Source organism: Coregonus lavaretus (genome assembly GCF_964263955.1).
Source record: "Coregonus lavaretus genome assembly, chromosome: 10".
Lineage (NCBI taxonomy): Eukaryota > Metazoa > Chordata > Actinopteri > Salmoniformes > Salmonidae > Coregonus > Coregonus lavaretus.
The window spans coordinates 8,332,347-8,358,671 of record NC_139997.1 but is presented as its reverse complement, the minus strand read 5'-3'; the positions used below and the strand labels follow the sequence as shown (position 1 = coordinate 8,358,671).

At 42.2% G+C, this 26,325-nt stretch overlaps 1 long non-coding RNA gene across 4 annotated transcripts; it reads left to right on the top strand.

Annotated features, from left to right (window-relative positions):
• The first annotated feature begins 1,848 nt into the window (after positions 1 to 1,848).
• Positions 1,849 to 11,462, top strand: LOC311136534. 4 transcript variants are annotated; one of them, XR_014613875.1, is made up of 4 exons: positions 1,849 to 2,175; positions 3,189 to 3,271; positions 4,281 to 4,377; positions 5,612 to 11,462. It is a non-coding gene; the product is annotated as an uncharacterized lncRNA (long non-coding RNA). The 4 variants fall into 4 exon arrangements; XR_014613876.1 differs by having other exon boundaries at positions 1,851 to 2,175; positions 3,194 to 3,271; XR_014613877.1 differs by having other exon boundaries at positions 1,901 to 3,271.
• Positions 11,463 to 26,325: the final 14,863 nt, after the last annotated feature.

Sequence of the window (26,325 nt, the reverse complement as noted above, 5' to 3'; positions counted from 1 at the left end):
TCTGTGCCCAAGAACCAAGATACAGAAAAAGGTAAATGGACAGAATACAGACAGTCTAGACAGGCGTGGTGGCTTGCATTCAGTTGGGTCGGCCTCAATGCCATCCATGAAGCCGTCAGACTGCTAGCTGTCTTAGGTCAACTTACACCCTGATGCAGGAGCCCCTCTGTAGAAAGATGGCATTACCGCATGAGGAGCTTCGAACCTGGGAGGAAGGACCATTTGTACTTGGCCAATGGAGAACCAACCAATCCCTTGGGCTGGATTGATTATGGCGATAAAGCTGCATGATGAAATTACCACCCTTCCTGTGACTATTCTTCCAGATCCGTGCCTTGCATTTGCTGTGGTCCTTGGCCTGGACATTTATGTTCTTCAGTGGACTGACCAGCTCGATGTCCGAACCATCCTATTGGCTGCGCTCTGACCCTTCCCAGCCTCATCCATTTCAACCTGGAAATGCACTGATTTCAGACTGGAGCCTGCAAGCCTATCCAGAGTCCCGGCAAGGACAAGAAAAGACAGAGACAAAAACATGTTCCACCAGTGAAGGCAAAGAATATGCCTAGCATCATCATTACAGCCACATGTTGGCTAATGGCTTTGTGGAACCTTCCTTTTCCGGATGGGCTTCTCCTGTTGTCTTGATTCCAAAGAAAGATGGCGGATATCGATTCTGTGTGGACTACAGGAAGCCAACATACTATTTCAGAAAGCGATGCCTATCCTCTACCGAACATCAATGTCATACAAGAATCTCTGGCCGGAGCAACCATTTTCAGTCATCTGGATCTGAACAGCGGATATTGGCAGGTGGCAATGGATCCCTCCAGTCAGGACAAGACTGCCTTCGTCTGCCTGTTAAGCACATTTTTACTCCTGAATTTATTTAGGCTTGCCATAACAAAGGGGTTGAATACTTATTGACTCAAGAAATTTCAGCTTTATATTGTTTATTCATTTGTAAACATAATTCCACTTTGACATTATGGGGTATACCGTGTAGGCCAGTGACACCAATATCAATTTAATCCATTTTAAATTCAGGCTGTAACACAACAATGTGGAAAAGGTCAAGTGGTGTGAAGGCACTGTATGAGTGACTGTGTCCAACACACTCCATCCACCTGGTGTTATGTTGGGCACCTACTGACCCAAAAAATATTTTGACATTTTTTATTTCTTTCTCAATGACATGTATTGCTAAATAAAAAGGTTTAGGGAAATACAGGCAGGCACCAGATTACTACAATACAAAACAGCTCGCTCAATCAAGCATGATGATCTTGTAAGTATAAAAGCAAATCTTGTTTTCATCTAATAAAAAAAAAGTTTGAAAAGGTAGTGGAATGGGATTAGTGTTGTGTGTGTGTGTGTGTGTGTGTGCAGCACAAATCACATTGTGGGAGCACCTCCTCTAAAAGTATGAATTAGGCTGTTTGAGAAGGTTTGAATCCTATGCAACCTGCCTACACGTTGTTTGAAGTACAATAGACCAACATGGCTACTGTAGTAGGTCAAAGCTGTGTGCTGGAAAACCTTGGTAGAGCATGGGTGGAGTAGGCATTGTGGCGCTCATGAATTTCCTTTTTCTTTTTTCGGCTTCAGACCAATGCCTACTTCTCAATAAGTAACTGCATCCTATCTATGTAGAGATATAACGATGTGAATGTGATACATAGCTCCCCTCTTTTAACAGTCAAAATACACTTTATAAAAAAAAAAAAATCTATTAGCTGCTGAGTCTGTGACACCACTTTACTCCTCCTGCCTCCCACTGGTCACCCCCTTTCATAAGAGCATGTGAGTCCAGTTAGCCAGTAGAATTTGATGAATCGTTTTGAATGCCCAGTATTGTTGCTCCCTTCTCTACAAAGCTAGGCCCGTGGAGAGAGTCTGCTCATTGGCCGAGAGGAGGGAAGGAGAAGACTAGGCAATAGAGGAGTCACTGGGGTCTCCCGGGAATGGTTAATATTTGAAGCATATAAGGGTGATGGAGTTTCTTTTTGAGGAATGCGGTGCGCCTCTGTGTGTTTGTTCCGTGGCTAATGAGTAATACTGGCAGCAGGCAGGCAGCTAGCTTAGTGGTCGTAGTAAACGGGAGCTATGTTACGTCCACAGCGTTTAGGAGCGCCTGGTGAGGAGAGCTGAAGTACATAGTGGTGGACTATTTTTGTGAGTTATTTATCTATTGAGAGTTGACTTAAAATCAATTCAATGGATTTAGCAAATTGTTAAATATGATATGAAGTAAGCCTATGTGAGCATGAACTTTTCGGTTTGAAATTATTTGACAGTATCTGCATGTTTGTTGTATGTTTCTGGTTGAAGAAGACCGATTGCAAGTTTGTTACATCCAGTAATTTACCATATGTTACCTTATGTGGTATGTCTTGTGCTTTTGGTGATTTTTCTATGCATGATGACAGACCAGGGTAATGGAAGACTTTAAAGTTCATATTCCTTGTGGTTCAGAGACAAGCAACTCTTATTGGACAGGGGAATGTGCCACTCCCTTGGCTTCCTAAAAATGTATTGGCAAAATTATATATCAAAGTAATGGCTTCCCATATGACCTAATTCAATTTTACAATTTCTTATCGGCCAGGTCAGGAGATGCCAAATATCATGCCAATGGCTTGAATTGTGACCAAAATTCCCGCTTTTCTCTCCAGTCACTCATTGTAGTGTGTAATGTCTAGGTCACAGGGTCTGATCATTTGAAAGGCTAGAATGGCTGCAACTGAAAACATCTTGGAGCTGTGGTTGTGGATTCTAGGCATTTTCCCTCAGGCCTCACCCCATGGCAGTTGAAACCAGGGCCATGTTTGATGAGCATCCTGAAAAACCTCCTCACTCTAAAACGGATATTGTGTAGTGTTTGTTTACATGTATGGAAGCAAAGTCAGGTTTATTTATCTATGTTGATGGCTTTAGTGGAAAACCTGCTATGGTTCAATGATGAGGCTTGAGGATGTAACCTAAGCACCCGTTTCCAAGCCTTGTGACTGCAGTTGCTTAGTCTCTCTCATCTGGAGGTTTGTAGGCTGGTTGTAGTGGGAGAGGAGATCTCGTTATGCCATGTTACTGTTTGAAAATGACCATTGTAAATGCTAGGTCTAGACCGTGTTTTGTGATAAGATTTAAAATGTAGCTCTTATGTCCTGTTTCTGTTACGTTTTCATCAGGACAGACCTTTCCTAGACAGATATTTGGGTCTGACAAAGAACAGAGTTTGGAATCCCAGTAGTCTCATGGAACACGGAATGACGTGAGACAATGTTGCCTTAGTTCTTAGATAAAGCGATTAAGTGATTGAATCATATTCAAGCTGAAGACTAGATGTTGGGCATAAAGGCCACAGTCACTGACACTGCATGCTGACATGGCATGTGATGCACACAGCCAGACTACCCTCTCAGTCTTCCAGACTACCCTCTCTGTCTTCCAGACTACCCTCTCTGTCTTCCAGACTACCCTCTCTGTCTTCCAGACTACCCTCTCTGTCTTCCAGAATAAAACCGTAAAGAGTGTCTGGTAACCCTGTCTGTCTGGTAACCCTGTCTGTCTGGTAACCCTGTCTGTCTGGTAACCCTGTCTGTCTGGTAACCCTGTCTGTCTGGTAACCCTGTCTGTCTGGTAACCCTGTCTGTCTGGTAACCCTGTCTGTCTGGTAACCCTGTCTGTCTGGTAACCCTGTCTGTCTGGAAACCCTGTCTGTCTGGTAACCCTGTCTGTCTGGTAACCCTGGTAACCCTGTCTGTCTGGTAACCCTGTCTGTCTGGTAACCCTGTCTGTCTGGTAACCCTGGTAACCCTGTCTGTCTGGTAACCCTGTCTGTCTGGTAACCCTGTCTGGTAACCCTGTCTGTCTGGTAACCCTGTCTGTCTGGTAACCCTGTCTGGTAACCCTGGTAACCCTGTCTGTCTGGTAACCCTGTCTGTCTGGTAACCCTGTCTGTCTGGTAACCCTGTCTGTCTGGTAACCCTGTCTGTCTGGTAACCCTGGTAACCCTGTCTGTCTGGTAACCCTGTCTGTCTGGTAACCCTGTCTGTCTGGTAACCCTTTGAAAACGCAAACACTTCAATATTAGAGCTGCTGTACTTGTTGTGTCACTGACACTAATCGTGTTAGTATTCCTAGAAGGGTTATGTCAATGTTGAATTTTGAATAACAGTATAACACAAAATGATCAGTCTAATCTCCTTTTTTTGTTAAGTTTTAAGTGAGGCCACAATGCCACATGCCCCCCCCCACTTTGCGCTCTCTTTCTCTTTCAGGGCGGCGATATCGACTCAACCAATCAGAGCCTGGCTCTCATGGACCCTTGGCCAAGAACATGTGTGTAATGTGCTGCTCGGCCACCTCTCCATACACGTACGTTTTGTTTTTTGTTTTTTTCACAGTTGGCTTGGCAGGACGTCCAATCCAAAGTTCTCTCCTGTAGCAGGAATTCCTATAACAGAAACTGCAAAAAAAACAGGGACTAACTTTAAGGTGGAACGCAAACAAATATATTTTTTGTCATTTCCGATAAACATTTGGTCACATTTTTGTTGAATCTTTTGTTTGTTGATTTGTGCAAAACATTTAGGGTGAATACTTTGGATTCTTCTTCTACGAACTTCAAAATATTGTTTTAATAGCACATTTTGTTTTAATTTTGTATTTTAATTATCCTGCGAGAATTTTGAAATGTAATCTAACCCATTCATATCCTAATATTAATGTTAGAAAGTTAAGACCAAGCCATAATGGTAAATGGCTTGTATCCTTCTGTTTAACATATTTACATGAGTGTTGGTGTGTTTCTACATATACTGTAAGTTGGTGTGTGTTTACATTTGTACATAATATATAATAATATATGCCATTTAGCAGATGCTTTTATCTAATGCATGCATACATTTCACGTACTGCTGGTCCAACTGATCTACAGAGAGGAACATATGAATGTTGGTGTGTGTTTCTACATGTGTTTACATGTATCCCCTGATAGCAGTCAGTCAGGATGTGACTCAGTCAGGAGTTCATCACTCCTCTGTCAGACCTCAGACTATGAACTGTCCATTTTCAGTTATCATGGTACCGGTGCTGTGTGCCTGTCAAGTACAGTACTATGATAACTGAAGATTGGCAGTGCCATCGCAATGGTTCTCTGAGCAACCTTCCGAGGCAGCCAAGCCTAAAGCTCACTGGTTTTTCTAAATTCTGAGTATCAACATTCTAGAATCTACTATATGGATTATCCGTTTTCTGATTCTGAATTCTCTGTAACGATGTTCTACTGTTTAGAATTCCCCTGACGTGTATATTTTGTTGTCTATGGGTGATCATAGAGACCTTTGAGCTGCTGTTTAGTTGTTTTGAAGGCATCCCAAAGCACACACTGTCCTGGATCACCGCTCGTCCTCGGTCATCTCTCTGACATCACACAGGGTCAGAGGTCACAGTGCTTCTCAGTATTCCATTGTGTTTGACTTCAGCCTGTTTGTAGGATGCTCTAGTGTTTTGTAAATCTCTCCATGAGGTAGCCTGTCACATAATGCACTGCTGTATTTGAGTAGCCAAGCCACCCACCTGAAATATAGTCTCTCTCTCTCTCTCTCAGGATTGACATGCTCAGACACATGAGACTTCTTCCAGATGAGGTTCAAGATGGAGACTCCGACATCATTGGAGGACAAGAGAAAAGGAGAAGACTGTGTTGGCATTTGGCTTTACCAACGTCAGCGAATCAATACTTTTATACCGGAGTCGTTCTTGAATTGCGGTGGCATTTGGGCATGGCATACAAAAAAAAAACATTATTTCTAGATTTGTATTTAACATTGTGCCACCAGTGGGAATGGTAACACCAATGAGACTTTTGGTTATTGAGAATTTTCTTAAATGGAGGCCACACATGCTCAAATCTAAGGTCATTAACCCAGAAAATAATTTACTAAATAAAATTAAATAAAAAATCTAATTTTATTTGTCACATGCGCCGAATACAACCGGTGTAGACCTTACCGTGAAATGCTTACTTACAAGCCCTTAACCAACAATGCAGTTAAAGAAATAGAGGTAATAAAATATTTACTAAATAAACTAAAGTAAAAAATAAAATAAAAAAGTAACACAATAAAATAACAATGGGAAATGGTTCATAATTGCTCACAATGTTATTTACCTTCATTTAAATTGACTCACCAAGTGACACTGGGTTTAGACACACCAAATTGTCAATGGAGTCCTCAGATTTATGACATAATAAAAAAGGTGTGGTTAGCTAACACTTTTCTTTAGTAAAGACCCCTCCCCCGATACGTTTTCCACTGGAGGGAATGGTCAAGGTCCTTGTATATGTTTGTAATGAGTGATTTAAGGCGGTAACACCAATGACATAAAACTGAGGGACAGACGTAGTAGTACAATATATTACCTCTTAAATGTAAAGTCCCCATATACAGTGAGGGGAAAAAAGTATGATTTTGTACGTTTGCCCACTGACAAAGACATGATCCGTCTATAATTTTTGTGGTAGGTTTATTTGAACAGTGAGAGACAGAATAACAACAACAAAATCCAGAAAAACGCATGTCAAAAATTGTATACATTGATTTGCATTTTAATGAGGGAAATAAGTATTTGACCCCTCTGCAAAACATGACTTAGTACTTGGTGGCAAAACCCTTGTTGGCAATCAGAGGTCAGATGTTTCTTGTAGTTGGCCACCAGGTTTGCACACATCTCAGGAGGGATTTTGTCCCACTCCTCTTTGCAGATCTTCTCCAAGTCATTAAGGTTTCGAGGCTGACATTTGGCAACTCAAACCTTCAGCTCCTTCCACAGATTTTCTATGGGATTAAGGTCTGGAGACTGGCTAGGCCACTCCAGGACCTTAATGTGCTTCTTCTTGAGCCACTCCTTTGTTGCCTTGGCCGTGTGTTTTGGGTCATTGTCATGCTGGAATACCCATCCACGACCCAATTTCAATGCCCTGGCTGAGGGAAGGAGGTTCTCACCCAAGATTTGACGGTACATGGCCCCGTCCATCGTCCCTTTGATGCGGTGAAGTTGTCCTGTCCCCTTAGCAGAAAAACACCCCAAAAGCATAATGTTTCCACCTCCATGTTTGACGGTGGGGATGGTGTTCTTGGGGTCATAGGCAGCATTCCTCCTCCTCCAAACACGGCGAGTTGAGTTGATGCCAAAGAGTTCGATTTTGGTCTCATCTGACCACAACACTTTCACCCAGTTCTCCTCTGAATCATTCAGATGTTCATTGGCAAACTTCAGATGGCCCTGTATATGTGCTTTTTTGAGCAGGGGGACCTTGCGGGCGCTGCAGGATTTCAGTCCTTCACGGCGTAGTGTGTTACCAATTGTTTTCTTGGTGACTATGGTCCCAGCTGCCTTGATCATCCTCCCGTGTAGTTCTGGGCTGATTCCTCACCATTCTCATGATCATTGCAACTCCACGAGGTGAGATCTTGCATGGAGCCCCAGGCCGAGGGAGATTGACAGTACTTTTGTGTTTCTTCCATTTGCGAATAGTCGCACCAACTGTTGTCACCTTCTCACCAAGCTGCTTGGCGATGGTCTTGTAGCCCATTCCAGCCTTGTGTAGGTCTACAATCTTGTCCCTAACATCCTTGGAGAGCTCTTTGGTCTTGTCCATGGTGGAGAGTTTGGAATCTGATTGATTGATTGCTTCTGTGGACAGGTGTCTTTTATACAGGCAACAAACTGAGATTAGGAACACTCCCTTTAAGAGTGTGCTCCTAATCTCAGCTCGTTACCTGTATAAAAGACACCTGGGAGCCAGAAATCTTTCTGACTGAGAGGGGGTCATACTTATTTCCCTCATTAAAATCCAAATCAATTTATAACATTTTTTTGTTGTTATTCTGTCTCTCACTGTTCAAATAAACCTACCATTAAAATTATAGACTGATCATTTCTTTGTCAGTGGGCAAACGTACAAAATCAGCAGGGGATCAAATACCTTTTTCCCTCACTGTATGGGGACCCTATTAGATTGTTTGTATTCAATTCAGTCTGGTATGAGAACAGTAGCCCCTATCTGCAAAAGCAGGGTGTCTGCGGAAAGCCGAGTATCTTGGCTATTGATCGGTGCCTTCAAATATTTGGTGTGACTTACTACCATATATGGGCATACGAATATTGTAAGGGCAAGCCGAGCCGATGACCTCATTTCAAGATGGCTGCTACCTACATTCCGGTTAGCGTTGTGAAGCATAAACACGGAATATGTTGATACACATCAAAAGCCGGGACTCCACAGATCATTAGGATATCTTATTTATCTGCCTGTGACCTACCGTTATTGATTACCAGCCCTGAGAGTCAAAACGTTTATTTTACACAACATTTTCACCAAACAGCAAAGATCTTACAAGGTAAGCTTCGATTTGGTCTATTTGAGCTATAGCTACATGGGGGGTATCAAATTAATCCTTAGGTTGGTAGGAACATATACAGTTGAAGTCGGAAGTTTACATACACCTTAGCCAAATACATTTAATCTCAGTTTTTCACAATTCCTGACATTTAATCCTAGTAAAAAATTCCCTGTCTTAGGTCAGTTAGGATCACCACTTTATTTTAAGAATGTGAAATGTCAGAATAATTGTAGAGAGAGTGATTTATTTCAGCTTTTATTTCTTTCATCATATTCCCAGTGGGTCAGAAGTTTACATACACTCAATTAGTATTTGGTAGCAATGCCTTTAAATTGTTTAACTTAGGTCAAACGTTTTGGGTAGCCTTCCACAAGCTTCCCACAATAAGTTGGGTGAATTCTGGCCCATTCCTCCTGACAGAGCTGGTGTAACTGAGTCAGGTTTGTAGGCCTCCTTGCTCGCACACGCTTTTTCAGTTCTGCCCACACATTTTCTATAGGATTGAGGTCAGGGCTTTGTGATGGCCACTCCAATACCTTGACTTTGTTGTCCTTAAGCCATTTTGCAAAACTTTGGAAGTATGCTTGGGGTCATTGTCCATTTGGAGGACCCATTTGCGACCAAGCTTTAACTTCCTGACTGATGTCTTGAGATGTTGCTTCAATATATCCATATAATTTTCCTTCCTCATGATTCCATCTATTTTGTGAAGTGCACCAGTCCCTCCTGCAGCAAAGTACCCCCACAGCATGATGCTGCCACCCCCGTGCTTCACGGTTGGGATGGTGTTCTTCGGCTTGCAAGGTACCTCCTTTTTCCTCCAAACATAACAATGGTCATTATGTCCAAACAGTTCTATTTTTGTTTCATCAGACCAGAGGACATTTCTCCAAAAAGTATGATCTTTGTCCCCATGTGCAGTTGCAAACTGTAGTCTGGCTTTTTTATGGCAGTTTTGGAGCAGTGACTTCTTCCTTGCTGAGCGGCCTTTCAGGTTATGTCGATATAGGACTAATTTTACTGTGGATATAGATACTTTTGTACCTGTTTCCTCCAGCATCTTAACAAGGTCCTTTGCTGTTGTTCTGGGATTGATTCGCACCAAAGTACGTTCATCTCTAGGAGACAGAACACGTCTCCTTCCTAAGCGGTATGACGGCTGCATGGTCCCATGGTGTTTATACTTGCATACTATTGTTTGTACAGATGAACGTTGTACCTTCAGGCATTTGGAAATTGCTCCCAAGGATGAACCAGACTTGTGGATGTCTACAATTGTTTTTCTGAGGTCTTGGCTGATTTTCTTTTGATTTTCCCATGATGTCAAGCAAAGAGGCATTGAGTTTGAAGGTAGGCCTTGAAATACATCCACAGGTGTGCCTCCAATTGACTCAAATGATGTCAATTAGCCTATCAGAAGCTTCTAAAGACATTACATTATTTTCTGGGATTTTCCAAGCTGTTTAAAGGCACAGTCAACCTAATGTATGTAAACTTCTGACCCACTGGAATTGTGATACAGTGAATTATAAGTGAAATAATCTGTCTGTAAACAATTGTTGGAAAAATGACTTGTGTCATGCACAAAGTAGATGTCCTAACTGACTTGCCAAAACGATAGTTTGTTAACAAGTAATTTGTGGAGTGGTTGAAAAACAAGTTTTAAAAACGCCAACCTAAGTGTATGTAAACTTCCGACTTCAACTGTATAGCCTATTGCCAATGTTATCTAATGTTGTATGACTTAATGGCAACATTGAATGTCCACCGAGTGACTGTCTTTGCGCATCAAAAATATGATGTTGCCTGCTTACGCGCTGTAGGCATCCATTTATACAGGGGATTGGCTACTATGGCACCTTGACAGTCTTGTAGCCAATGAGAAGTTTTCCAGGGATATGCAGTTGACCTGGGTGGGACAAAGCAAGGCCTAGGACCTTTTTATGCGTAAAGCAAACTATTGCTACCTGGCTCAGAGACTTGGAATGTCCAGTGACCACACCTGACACCATTTACTAAAACATCTGCCCATTTCTAGTTGTTAGGTCTATCAATCCCATTTTTCTTTCTGATATTGTTCACATGTTGTGGAAGTCATCTGATGTGTTTCCAGCTCTAGTCATCAATAATTAACTTATAGCTTGTCAATGAAAGATTACTTTCAAAATAAAAAAACGGTTATTTTTTGTGTGCTTGATCTTGTATATTCTGGACTATGTAACTCCTATCTTCTGATAATTTCCTCATATTCTCCCAGATGTCTTCTTTCCAAATATACCAAGTTTTTGCATGTCAGAATCATGTAATTACACATGAATAGCAGTTACCTTTGGGTATGTCTATTTAGGCGGAAATCTACATTTTGCCGTTACATTTGAGGTTTTAAATACCTTTTCACTTTCTAGCATTCAAAATAATAGAAATCTCTAAATCCTCAAACATAGTAGTATTTTAATTTTATTTTAATAGCCTTTGTTTTTGATTTGATCTATACAATATATTAAATACCTTTTCATTTTCTAGCATTCTAAATAATAGATATCTCTAAATCCCCCAAATGTCACTACAACTTCACATCACTACTGGGACAAGCCAAAGTGCTTACTTACCCTAAGTACATTAAAGAATGCATAAACAGACAGTTTTACAGTATAAAGGACTTGCATTATGTTTTATCATTGATGTCTAACTGTTTGTCATTTAAAAAAGCATTTTTCATGGTTGCAAAGGGACGCAAATGCCACTGCAATTCAAGAACGAACCAGGTATGATTCTGTGGCAGTCTCACCTGTGTCTCTGAGGCGTGGTATTTTGGTGTGCTAAGATGTCTGTCTGTAGGCTACTCCATGTTGTTTGATGGTTCTGTCCTTGGTACCTGAGGGCTCTCTCTCTGACCCTCCTCAAAAATTGCATTGAGTCTTGTCTTATTCTTACCTTAATGTGCCTTTCATTGTTGTTACTGTGTTCATAATTATTTAGTTATGATCATGATCCTTCCAGTTTGACAATCTGGATTCTCTTCTGCTATAGAACATTAAATGAACAGCCCTCCATAGGATCCATTTCATTAATTCAGCATGGTAAATAAATGGGTATTCACAATGTCTATGCATACCGTATGCCCTGTGATACTGTAATCTGGGTTCGTTTGGAGTCCATTTCACTGACTCCCTGAGGCGCACACCCATGGTTAATATGTATGTCTATGGTGCCCACCCATGGTGACAGGCTGTCAGCTACAGTAGCTGTTCTACTTAGCCAATAGTGCCCTGCATCAGAAGGCCTCAGCGACTCAGCCAAGGCCTCCCTCCATCTACTGGCCATAGACCTAACCTTTGATGTTTGCAGATCAGTATGGCGGAATCTTGAACATTTACGGGTTAGGGCCAAGGGGTAGGGGTTGGTGGAGATTGAATTGGGACCAGCTGTACTCAATGTGCTGAAAGAAGAAACCCTGTATGCCTTCATTATCCACACAGGACTGCTTCAACAGCCACAGGGTGGCGCTAGCGATTTGTCAAACAGGCCTCTAGGACTGTACTGTGTAGTTGTATGTAAACATGTTAAGATATACAGTGGTATGGTATGACACTGTAAACTATAGTTAGTTATATGTAACTTGCCTTTTATAAAAAAAAAAGTTTATCTGATTTGTGAAAATATTTTCAGTGTGTGATAACACAAATTTTTTGAGTAATCTGGTCACTTAGTGTAAAACATGAGGTTTCTTTCACTGGGTGGGTTGTGATGTGAAATAGCTGAGACTGACAGAGTGCCCATGTCACTTCATTTTTGCCCTGCAGCCCTTTTCGACCAACAGAAGACCACACTGGAAACAAGTATTTATGTTTTAGTATATTTTAGGTTTAATTTATTTGCACCAATGAAAATAAGTGATTAACTACAGTACAGATAAACTAATAAATATAAAGCGGTGTGCAGGTGGTTGGAAGCCCAAGGGCTGATATAAAAACCACACCACAACTATGTACAATAAGTAGGAAAAAAAAGAAGGTTTAAAACATATCTTTCTAAATCTAGCCGCCGAAATTGTCGCAACCCCTATTACTAGCCTGTTCAACTTCTCTTTCGTAACGTCTGAGATCCCCAGAGATTGGAAAGCTGCCGCGGTCATCCCCCTCTTCAAAGGGGGTGACACTAGATCCAAACTGTTACAGACCTATATCCATCCTGCCCTGCCTTTCGAAAGTTTTTGAAAGCCAAGTTAACAAACCGATCACCGACCATTTCGAATCCCACCGTACCTTCTCCGCTATGCAATCCGGTTTCCGAGCTGGTCATGGGTGCACCTCAGCCACGCTCAAGGTGCTAAACGATATAATAACCGCGATCGATAAAAGACAGTACTGTGCAGCCGTCTTCATCGACCTGGCCAAGGCTTTTGACTCTGTCAACCACCGCATTTTTATTGGCAGACTAAATAGCCTTGGTTTCTCAAATGACTGCCTCGCCTGGTTCACCAACTACTTCTCAGATAGAGTTCAATGTGTCAAATCGGAGGGCCTGTTGTCTGGACCTATGGCAATCTCTATGGGGGTGCCACAGGGTTCAATTCTTGGGCCGACTCTTTTCTCTGTGTATATCAATGATGTCGCTCTTGTTGCTGGTGACTCTCAGATCCACCTCTACGCAGACGACACGATTTTGTATACATCTGGCCCTTCATTGGACACTGTTAACAAACCTCCAAACGAGCTTCAATGCCATACAACACTCCTTCAGTAGCCTCCAATTGCTCTTAAACACTAGTAAAACTAAATGCATGCTCTTCAATCGAACGCTGCTGGCACCCGCCCACCCGACTAGAATCACTACTCTCGACGGGTCAGACCTAGAGTATGTGGACAACTACAAATACCTAGGTGTCTGGTTAGACTGTGAACTCTCCTTCCAGACTCACATTAAGCATCTCCAATCCAAAGTTAAATCTAGAGTCAGCTTCCTATTTCACAACAAAGCCTCCTTCACTCATGCTGCCAAACATGCCCTCGTAAAACTGACTATCCTACCGATCCTTGACTTTACAAAATAGCCTCCAACACTCTACTCAGCAAATTGGATGTAGTCTATCACAGTGCCATCCGTTTTGTCACCAAAGCCCCATATACTACCCACCACTGTGACCTGTACGCTCTTGTTGGCTGGTCCTCACTACATACAGTGGGGAAAAAAAGTATTTAGTCAGCCACCAATTGTGCAAGTTCTCCCACTTAAGAAGATGAGAGAGGCCTGTAATTTTCATCATAGGTACACGTCAACTATGACAGACAAATTGAGGAAAAAAAATCCAGAAAATCACATTGTAGGATTTTTAATGAATTTATTTGCAAATTATGGTGGAAAATAAGTATTTGGTCACCTACAAACAAGCAAGATTTCTGGCTCTCACAGACCTGTAACTTCTTCTTTAAGAGGCTCCTCTGTCCTCCACTCGTTACCTGTATTAATGGCACCTGTTTGAACTTGTTATCAGTATAAAAGACACCTGTCCACAACCTCAAACAGTCACACTCCAAACTCCACTATGGCCAAGACCAAAGAGCTGTCAAAGGACACCAGAAACAAAATTGTAGACCTGCACCAGGCTGGGAAGACTGAATCTGCAATAGGTAAGCAGCTTGGTTTGAAGAAATCAACTGTGAGAGCAATTATTAGGAAATGGAAGACATACAAGACCACTGATAATCTCCCTCGATCTGGGGCTCCACGCAAGATCTCACCCCGTGGGGTCAAAATGATCACAAGAACGGTGAGCAAAAATCCCAGAACCACACGGGGGGACCTAGTGAATGACCTGCAGAGAGCTGGGACCAAAGTAACAAAGCCTACCATCAGTAACACACTACGCCGCCAGGGACTCAAATCCTGCAGTGCAAGACGTGTCCCCCTGCTTAAGCCAGTACAGGTCCAGGCCCGTCTGAAGTTTGCTAGAGTGCATTTGGATGATCCAGAAGAGGATTGGGAGAATGTCATACGGTCAGATGAAACCAAAATAGAACTTTTTGGTAAAAACTCAACTCGTCGTGTTTGGAGGACAAAGAATGCTGAGTTGCATCCAAAGAACACCATACCTACTGTGAAGCATGGGGGTGGAAACATCATGCTTTGGGGCTGTTTTTCTGCAAAGGGACCAGGACGACTGATCCGTGTAAAGGAAAGAATGAATGGGGCCATGTATCGTGAGATTTTGAGTGAAAACCTCCTTCCATCAGCAATGGCATTGAAGATGAAACGTGGCTGGGTCTTTCAGCATGACAATGATCCCAAACACACTGCCCGGGCAACGAAGGAGTGGCTTCGTAAGAAGCATTTCAAGGTCCTGGAGTGGCCTAGCCAGTCTCCAGATCTCAACCCCATAGAAAATCTTTGGAGGGAGTTGAAAGTCCATGTTGCCCAGCGACAGCCCCAAAACATCACTGCTCTAGAGGAGATCTGCATGGAGGAATGGAACAAAATACCAGCAACAGTGTGTGACAACCTTGTGAACACTTACAGAAAACATTTGACCTGTGTCATTGCCAACAAAGGGTATATAACAAAGTATTGAGAAACTTTTGTTATTGACCAAATACTTATTTTCCACCATAATTTGCAAATAAATTCATAAAAAATCCTACAATGTGATTTTCTGGATTTTTTTTCCTCATTTTGTCTGTCATAGTTGACGTGTACCTATGATGAAACTTACAGGCCTCTCTCATCTTTTTAAGTGGGAGAACTTGCACAATTGGTGGCTGACTAAATACTTTTTTTCCCCACTGTATTCGTCGCCAAACCCACTGGCTCCAGGCCATCTATAAATCACTGCTAGGTAAATCCCCGCCTTATCTTAGCTCATTCGTCACCATAGCAACACCCACCCGTAGTATGCGCTCCAGCAGGTATATCTCACTGGTCATCCCCAAAGCCAACACCTCCTTTGGCTGCCATTCCTTCCAGTTCTCTGCTGCAAATGACTGGAACGAACTGCAAACATCTCTGAAGCTGGAGATACTTATCTCCCTCACTAACTTTAAGCATCAGTTGTCAGAGCACCTTACCGATCACTGCACCTGTACACAGCCCATCTGAAATTAGCCCACCCAACTACCTCATCCCCATATTGTTATTTATTTTGCTAATTTGCACCCCAGTATCTCTATTTGCACATCATCTCTTGCACATCTATCATTCCAGTGTTAATACTAATTGTAATTATTTTGCACTATGGCCTATTTATTGCCTTACCTCCATAACTTACTACATTTGCACACACTGTATATAGATTTTCTTTTGTGTTATTGACTGTATGTTTTGTTTTATCCCATGTGTAACTCTGTGTTGTTGTTTTTAATCGCACTGCTTTGCTTTATCTTTGCCAGGTCGCAGTTGTAAATGAGAACTTGTTCTCAACTGGCTTACCTGGTTAAATAAAGGTGAAATAAAGAAAATAAAAAAAAGATAACAAAACAAATTATAAATGCACAAATTAACCGATCAGCAATCAAAAAATAATAATAAACAGTATATGTTTTGTTTAAATGTGTGTGTGCATGTGATTGTGTGAGATTTGGGCTATATGCAGGAGATTACCGAGTAGTTTGGTTCATCAGGCTGAACCCAAGTCTTTGCCTTAAGTTATTGAGGGATGATGAGGTTTTGGCAATGTGAAGATAAGAATTCCAGAGTATGGTACCTCTGTATCTGATACAGAATTGACTATGTGAGGTGCGGCAGTTGGGAGGGTGAAGGTTATCGCAGTATCTTGTGTTATATACAGTGCATTTGGAAAGCATTCAGACCCCTAGACTTTTTCCACATTTTGTTACGTTACAGCCTTATTCTAAAATGGATTAAATTGTTTTGTTTTTTCATCAATCTACACACAATACCTCATAATGACAAAGCAAATGTATTAAAAATAAAAAACGGATATTACATTTACATAAGTATTCAGACCCTTTACTCAGTACTTTGTTGAAGCACCTTTGGCAGCGATTACAGCCTCGAGTCTTCTTGGGTATGACACTACAAGCTTGGCACACCTGTATTTGGGGAGTTTCTCCCAATCAAATCAGACTGCTTTATTGAGTTATATATATATATATATATATATATATATATATATATATATATATTTGTCATGGTGACTTAGTCGAACTGAAAGGATCTCAAAGTACACTACAGGATCCTTTGGAATCTGTTTCAATATCTGATATTGTTTTAAAACTTTGTTTAATAAAGATCAATGCAAACCTGAATAAATTAAATGTAATCTCAACCGAAGATCAATAAAACAAGATGAATTGGTCTACGATGTTATGATGCTGAGGAGGGTGTTGGAGCCTACTACTCATTTAGACAAAAGTCTGTCCTCTACCCTCTCCTCCATGACCCAGAAACCGATAGAGATGTCAATTGGTTAGTAGGCGAACGGAAGAGTGTCCTCCCCTCCTCGATAGCCACCTTTCATTGAGGATAGTCATGCGTGTCCTTCCGGAGTCCTTTTGTGGAAGAGTTTTGAAATCAGCCACACCCCCTTTGAATCAGCTTTTGTTTTGTCGGAGAAGAAAAGCATGCACATGTTTAAAAACAATATGCTACTCTATTAAATGTCTTGCACAACTAATTTCATTTGGTTTTATCACTGTCCACAAATATTTTGTGATCCACCCCTATAAATGTAATTCACCTGATGATGCGCGAGTAGAGAAGGAAAGCCTCATTTCATACATTTTCGTCCACATTCCCTCTCCTCGATTACCTTTGACCTTTTTCAAAAGTAGGCGAGAGAGGACACAGGAGTTGAGCAAACCATTTGAGAAAATGCCACAGGCTGTAGGCCTATACAGAGGGACAATCGCAATTGCATTTCCTTGATCCCTCACGTCCTCTCTCCTCGCCTCCTCAAAACCATTGGACCTTCTCATCCAATGGGTTTGGAAAAGAAGGCGAAGGACGCGAGGAACCAAGGAAATGCTATTGAAATTCTCCCATAGACCTTGGTTGGTTGATTGGTTTATCACTGCACATCATGTGATATTAATTATTGACAACAACAAAAAATACATGAGGACACATTACATTGAGCTGCCCTGATAGTTACCATAGTTCTAGTGGAACGAATGAGCATTGTGAAGTAAAGCATACTCAGTTTTGGTAGATTTTGCACAGAAGAAGACATTCTATTTTCGTCTTGCTGCATACAGAACACTGTAGTCAGTAGACTTAAAGACTAATAAATAGGAAGTTGGTTGAGAAACAGCCCTTGTCTTTTGATCTCTAAAATGCATTGGACTAAATTAAATATGGAAGAATTAAATATTTACCCTCTGTGGTCTGATAACTGCTTGGCATCCAACCGCAAGGCGCTACAGAGGGTAGTGCGTACGGCCCAGTACATCACTGGGGCCGAGCTCCCTGCCATCCAGGACCACTATACCAGGCGGTCAGAGGAAGGTCCTTAAAAAAAATATATATATATATTGTAAACTGGTTATCCCACTGGCTATAGGGTGAATGCACCAATTTGTAAGTCGCTCTGGATAAGAGCGTCTGCTAAATGACGTAAATGTAAAATGGTCAAAGACTCCAGCCACTCAAGTCATAGACTGTTCTCTCTGCTACCGCACGGCAAACGGTACCGGAGCACCAAGTTTGGGACCAAAAGGCTCCTGAACAGCTTCTACCCCCAAGCCATAAGACTGCTGAATAGTTCATCATGGTTACCTGAACTAGTTCTTGAACTGGCTCTATGCACACTCACTGGACTCTACCCACACACACTGACATTCCAACACACACACACACACACTCACTGGACTCTACCCACACACACTGACATTCCAACACACACACACTCACTGGACTCTACCCACACACACTGACATTCCAACACACACACACTCACTGGACTCTACCCACACACACTGACATTCCAACACACACACACACACACACACACTCACTGGACTCTACCCACACACACTGACATTCCAACACACACACACTCACTGGACTCTACCCACACACACTGACATTCCAACACACACACACTCACTGGACTCTACCCACACACACTGACATTCCAACACACACACACACACACACACACTCACTGGACTCTACCCACACACACTGACATTCCAACACACACACACTCACTGGACTCTACCCACACACACTGACATTCCAACACACACACACTCACTGGACTCTACCCACACACACTGACATTCCAACACACACACACTCACTGGACTCTACCCACACACACTGACATTCCAACACACACACACTCACTGGACTCTACCCACACACACTGACATTCCAACACACACACACTCACTGGACTCTACCCACACACACTGACATTCCAACACACACACACTCACTGGACTCTACCCACACACACTGACATTCCAACACACACACACTCACTGGACTCTACCCACACACACTGACATTCCAACACACACACACTCACTGGACTCTACCCACACACACTGACATTCCAACACACACACACTCACTGGACTCTACCCACACACACTGACATTCCAACATACACACACTCACTGGACTCTACCCACACACACTGACATTCCAACACACACACACTCACTGGACTCTACCCACACACACTGACATTCCAACACACACACACTCACTGGACTCTACCCACACACACTGACATTACACACACACACACACACACTCTTCACATACACTGCTGCTACTCTGTTTATTATCTATCCTGATTGCCTAGTCACTTTTACCTCTACCTACATATTATTTACCTCAATTACTTAAACTACCTCGTACCCCTGCACATTGACTCGGTACCGGTACTCCTTGTTTATAGCCTCATTATTGTTATTTTATTGTGTTACTATTTCCTTTTTTTTTTCTTATTTGCTAATTTGGCTTACTTTTTAACTCTGCATTGTAGGGAAAGGGCTCGTTAGTAAGCATTTCACGATAAGCAGTTGTATTCAGCACGTGACAAATGCATTTGATTTGATCTTGGTAAAGAGGATAGCCTGGGCCTGGTGCAAGGACAGGAACAGGCCACAGGGTGGCGCTAACTATTTGTCAAATCAAAATTTGTCACATGCGCCGAATACAACTGCCGTAGACTTTACCGTGAAATGCTTGCTTACGAGCCCATCCCAACGATGCAGAGCTTCAAAATAAAATAGTAACACAAGAGGAACTAAATACGCAAGATTGGAGCTATATACACTGTATTTAAAAATGATACATTCTAAAAAAAAACATTTAACAAGACTAGGCCAACGAAAGAGGACATAGACATAACATTGAACATTTAAATGTAACATTTAAAAACACTTAGCTGTCCCAGCTGACAGGACCCCCCATGGGGTCTGGGTATGTGCACCAGTAACAGTGGATATGTATCCACGGTGCACTGAATAGGCTACACACTGGACAGGAATAACAACTAGGCTATACTCTGATTCAGGTCGATCACTGTAGGGTTTAGCCTGATTTAATTAAGTAGAAGAGGAGAACACTACATTTGCAGCGCGCTTTGTTTACAAACACTGATAAAACTTAACTAATTAATTTGAATGTCCAAGAACACCCTACAACCCGCAGTGCGGTCTGTTCCCAAAAGCCTGGGAGATGGCTAGCACTCCTAGCAACCCCACTAGAGTCCCATCTCTTCTATCAACATTACTCTGATCTGACATTTGGACTCACCTCTACCCAGTGAAACATGAAAATAAATTATATCTCGTTTTAAAGCCCTTTTGGCTATCTAGTCTACAATTGAATTCCCTTCCACACCCGAATGGGTTGGGACCCAGCAGAATCTCACTACTACACCCAGTCTCTCAATTCTCCATAATAACATTAATGCCTCCAATAGCAGGTCACTCCTATTAGATTTGCCAGATGATAAACTATTCAATACAGACAGGGAATCGGAGCATACTATAATTCGGACAGGTTGAGCGTCCTCCACCCACTGGAGGGCAACTACTATCGCCAACAGTTCAACTGAGTATACTGACAGTTCATCTGTTAGTCTTCTACATATCTGCACAACAAATTCAGGAACGTAAACGCCTGCTCCTGTACGCCCACTATCTGGGTACTTGGATCCATCTGTGAAAAGCTATAAAAATGCATAAAAACTTCTAGCAATGTAAGACTTCTGAAGTTCTGACCAATCTTTTCTTTTCTCTACCAAGGTTAGATCAACAACAGGATCTGGTAGTAACCACGGAGGAACATCCCCTATCACTACAGAAGGGCCAACCTCCAACTCCCTCAAACCACTCTCATCAGCAAGCTTTCCAACTGTCCAACAAAAACCACTGCCTTGTCTTATAGTATATTCCCAACAATCATCTAGGACAGTACCAGTGGGATGTTCAACCTCCCAGCTTTTCAACCTAACCCAATAAGTGAATGACAATTCTTTAAGCTGTATATCCAAAGGCATCTCACCTGTCTCCACTAGTAAAGCACTTACAGATGTTGATTTAAATGCACCAGTACATATCCTTAGAGCTATATACTGGATTCTGTCCAGCCTCTGAAGCCAAGTCTTCGCCGCTGTTCCATGAACTATACACTCGTAATCAATTGTCGTCCTAATCAGAGCTCTATAAATATCCATCAACAATTGTCTGTCAGCAGCCCATTCATAACCAGAGACAGAGCGCACAAGATTCACCTTACACTTTGTTTCAACATTTATGACATGATCTTCCCATGTATATCGCTCATTGAACCATAGACCCAAATATTTGAACTTAGAAACCCTCCCCATAGGCTGTCCATACAGAAACAACAGTATATTATCAGTAACTTTCTTCTTCGAGAAGAACATACAGCAAGACTTTGCCACTGACAATTTAAAATCCCAGTCAATCAACCATCTTTCAACATCCACTATAGCTTGTTGAATAGATTTTGACTTTCCTTCCCATCTTCCAAATAGCTCCATCATCAGCATATAGGGAAGCCCCAATACCCCTACCTACATTCGAAAACACACCGTTAGTCATAATATTGAACAAAATAGGACTGATAGCACTGCCCTGAGGAATACCATTGTCAACTCCATAGGCATCAGATAAAATTGATCCTATTTTAACTCGAAAAGAACGATTAAATAAGAAGGCCAAAACCCAGTTATATAATCTCCCATCAATACCAAGTCTTTCCATCTTAATCAGTAGGCCTTCTCTCCACATAGTGTCGTATGCCTTTTCAATGCCAAAAAAGACAATAGCCATTACTTCTTTCATGACCAGAGTTTTTTTCAACTTCATTGCTCACCTTAACTAATGCATTCAAGGTAGAGCTACCTTTACAGAAGCCACTTTGACATTGACTCAATAAAACCTCTATGTTCCAAGAAATAGGACAGTCTGCTGACTATCATCTTTTCCGTCAGTTTACACAAGTCAGAGGTCAGTGCTATTGGTCTGTAACTATCAGCATATGAAGGATCTTTACCAGGCTTTACAAAATGTAATATTACTGCACATTTCCATCCATAAGGTACAACCCCCTCACTCCAAATATTATTAAATAATCCCAGAAAAACATGTATGACCTCATCAGGTAGATGCTTAAACATTACATAGCACAACTGATCATGACCTGGGGCTCTATATCCACAGCCTGTTAAGGCTGAACGCATCTCATGTATGGTAAACACAGCATCCAAAGAAGAGTCAACAGTATCCCTTTTCTTATACACATTAATAGGAGCATTTAAAATCTCACACCTGCATTGCTTATATACTTCATCTAAAGTAACCCCACTATGTACTATAGCAAATGTCTTCCCCAACAAGTCAGCTTTTTCTTTATCAGTTACAGATTTTTATTTTTTTACACACAACCAAAACTGGAATTCGAGTGGACTTGCTTCTTCCAGCCATCTTCTTCAACATAGACTATACATCCACCAGCTCAGTACCCCTGCCTATTGTAGAGCAGAACAGTCTTAATGCATTTCTCTTGACATACTTAATGACCCTACGTACTAAAGCGCTCTTCCTTTGGAAATCAAGTAGATTCTCAGGAGTCATATTCCTATGCAACACTCTGTAAGCCGTATTTTTTCTCTCGAAAAGCCGCAGTGCACTCTTCAGTCCACCAAGGAACCACCTTCCTTTTCTTACCCACTTCACTCTCTGGTACAAATACATTCGCAGCACTCAAAATCAGTGATCTCACAGAGGCAGCACATACATCAACCGACCTCTCTAAAGACAACTCTCCAACAGACTTTAAGCAATGATCACCAAACTTTTCCCAGTCTGCTTTATGAAAGAGCCATCTTCTGAACGGTAACCTATCTGGAATAGTAACATCAAAGTTCATGGTACACTAAATCGGAAATTATCACTGCCAACAGTAGAACCATCCATTGAATTCCATTCACACATAGATTCAATAGTGTTAGAAGCCAGTGTGAGGTCTAGGCAGGATGTAACCCCTCTAACAACATCAACTCGTGTACCACATCCCATTGTTAAGACATACTAATGCTCTCGTTTCCATCATATCTTCCACAATAGTACCATTAGCATCTGTATGTGTGCTTCCCCATAAACTATTATGGGCATTCAAGTGGCCGCACAATATCTCTCTAGAGCCCAATTCTCCTGATATTTCATCAAACATCGCTACAGATAGGGTGGTAAAAATGTTGCTACTCAATATTGCTACCTGCACTGTAGATTTCCACCATCACACATTCATTTTCAGATGGGACAGGTATTGTCACACCCTGATCTGTTTCACCTGTCTTTGTGATTGTCTCCACCCCCCTCCAGGTGTTGCCCATCTTCCCCATTATCCCCAGTGTATTTATACCTGTGTTCTCTGTTTGTCTGTTGCCAGTTCGTTTTGTTTCGTCAAGCATACCAGCGTTTTTCCCCTTGCTCCTGTCTTTCTCAAGTTCCTGTTTTCTAGTTTTCCGGGTTTTGACCATCCTGCCTGCCCTTGAGCCTGCCTGCCGTTCTGTACCTTGTCACACCTCCCTGGATTATTGACCTCTGCCTGCCCTCACCCTGAGACTGCCTGCCATTCTGTAGCTTTTGGACTCTGATCTGGATTACTGACTTCTGCCTGCCCTTGACCTGTTGTTTGCCTGCCCCGTTTTATAATAAACTTTTGTTACTTCGACACTGTCTGCATCTGTGTCTTCTAATGAAACGTGATAGATATATTACGATATACAAGACCTTACCTTATGAACGTAGCACAACCACCACCCAGTCCAGTTGATCGATCAGATCTGATTGAACAATAACCAGGAATAATAAAATCAAGATGTGTTCTAAGTAATGTTTCTTGAACACATATCACATCAGGTTTGATCTCTAAATCAATTACATATTTCTTAAACTCCTGACCGTTTTTCAATAAGGCTTCTGGCATTCCACTGAAGGATGACAAAAAACATAACTCTAATTTTCATCACACTGAGACATTCCATCATTAGTATTATTAGGAGTCAACAGATCAACTATCATGGCGACAGTAACATATGTTACTGCTAAAAACTCTGTTGCTGCTTCCATCTAATTAATTGTCAAGGTGTCCTTTGACACGACACGTTTGTGAGAGCAAGGTTTCTGAACGGGTCTCGTAACAGTGTCAGATACCAGCATAAGCAACATTTCCTACAGTAGGCCCACTTTATTCCAGGAGTAACCCTATTATCTCCATCATTCTGCCTGATAGTTCCACCAATCTGCCTCGCAGCCTCTGCATAACAGACATTATGAGTGATTGTATAGCTTTGGAACTCTCTAGCCTCTTTCTGCACATGGCATCCACCAAATGCTGTACTATGTTCCCCTACAATTACAACAGTTAGCCTTGACATTATTTCCCACAGTCACTATAATCATGTTCCCCTCCACACTTGGAAAACAGAAAGGAAAACGCTGCATACTGCTGCTCATGCTCCCAGGTGATTTTATTTACAACAACGTTCCGACCCTTAGGTCTTCATCAGGCATCTATATCCCAGGTGGGGGTGGAAGGTCCTATATATAGGGGCAGTACTCAGTGACATCACTTCCTGAAACAGGAGGTAAAAATATATGGGGCCTCCCGAGTGGCGCAGCGGACTAAGGCACTGCAGTGCTTGAGGCGTCACTACAGATCAGTCAATGGCACCGGAGAAAATGGCTGCCGTTTTAAAGCCCTCTAACCAATTGTATTGTTATGTGTGTTTTTTCGCGTTATTTGTAATTTATTCTGTACATAATGTTTCTGCCACCATCTCTTATGACCAAAAAGAGCTTCTGGATATCAGGACAGCAATTGCTCACCACGTATTGGACTAATATTTTTTCTTCAATGAGTCGGACGCGAAGGATATCCTACAGACACCAGACAAGGCCCAAATCCCCCTCATTCGCATGAGAAAGAGACAGATATCGTGGACGTAGGTCGGGGTGCCTTGTAAGGATCCGACGGCGAGCAAGTAAACTGCCTCTTCCATCAATCCTATTAGCCAATGTTCAATCATTTGAAAATAAATTGGACGACCTAAGATTAAGGTTATCCTACCAACGGGACATTAAAAACTGTAATATCTTATGTTTCACAGAGTCGTGGCTGAACGACGACATGGATAACATACAGCTGGCGGGATATACGCTACATCGGCAGGATAGAACGGCTGACTCCGGTAAGACAAGGGGTGGCGGTCTGTGTATATTTGTTAACAACAATCTAATACTAAGGAAGTCTCGAGGTTTTGCTCGCCTGAGGTAGAGTATCTCATGATAAGCTGTAGACCACACTATTTACCAAGAGAGTTTTCATCTATATTTTTCGTAGCTGTCTATTTACCACCACAAACCGATGCTGGTACTAAGACTGCGCTCAATGAGCTGTATAAGGCCATAAGTAAACAGGAAAACGCTCATCCAGAGGCAGTGCTCCTAATGGCCGGGGACTGTAATGCAGGGAAACTTAAATTAAATCTACCTAATTTCTACCAGCATGTTAAATGTGCAACCAGAGGGAAAAAAAACTCTAGACCACCTTTACTCCACACACAGAGACGCGTACAAAGCTCTGCCTCGCCCTCCATTTGGCAAATCTGACAAAAATTAAAGCAGGAAGCACCAGTGACTCGGTTAATAAGGAAGTGGTCAGATGACGCAGATGCTAAGCTACAGGACTGTTTTGTTAGCACAGACTGGAATATGTTCCGGGATTCCTCCGATAGCATTGAGAAGTACACCACATCAGTCACTAGCTTCATCAATAAGTGCATCGATGACGTCGTCCCCACAGTGACCGTACGTACATACCCCAACAAGAAGCCATGGATTACAGGCAACATCCGCACTGAGCTAAAGGGTAGAGCTGCCACTTTCAAGGAGCGGGACTCTAACCTGGACGCTTATAAGAAATCCCGCTATGCCCTCCGACGAACCATCAAACAGGCAAAGAGTCGATACAGGACTAAGATTAAATCGTACTACACCAGCTCTGACGCTGGTCGGATGTGGCATGGCTTGAAAACGATTACAGACTACAAAGGGAAGCACAGCCGCGAGCTGCCCAGTGATACAAGCCTACCAGACGAGCTAAATCACTTATATGCTCGCTTCGAGGCAAGTAACACTAAAGCATGCATGAGAGCATCAGCTGTTCCGGATGACTATGTGATCACGCTCTCCGTAGCTGAGGTGAGTAAGACTTTTAAGCAGGTCAATATTCACAAGGCCGCAGGGCCAGACGGATTACCAGGACGTGTACTCCGAGCATGCGCTGACCAACTGGCAAGTGTCTTCGCTGATATTTTTTACATGTCCCTGACTGAGTCTGTAATACCAACATGTTTCAAGCAGACCACCATAGTCCCTGTGCCCAAGAACACTAAGATAACCTG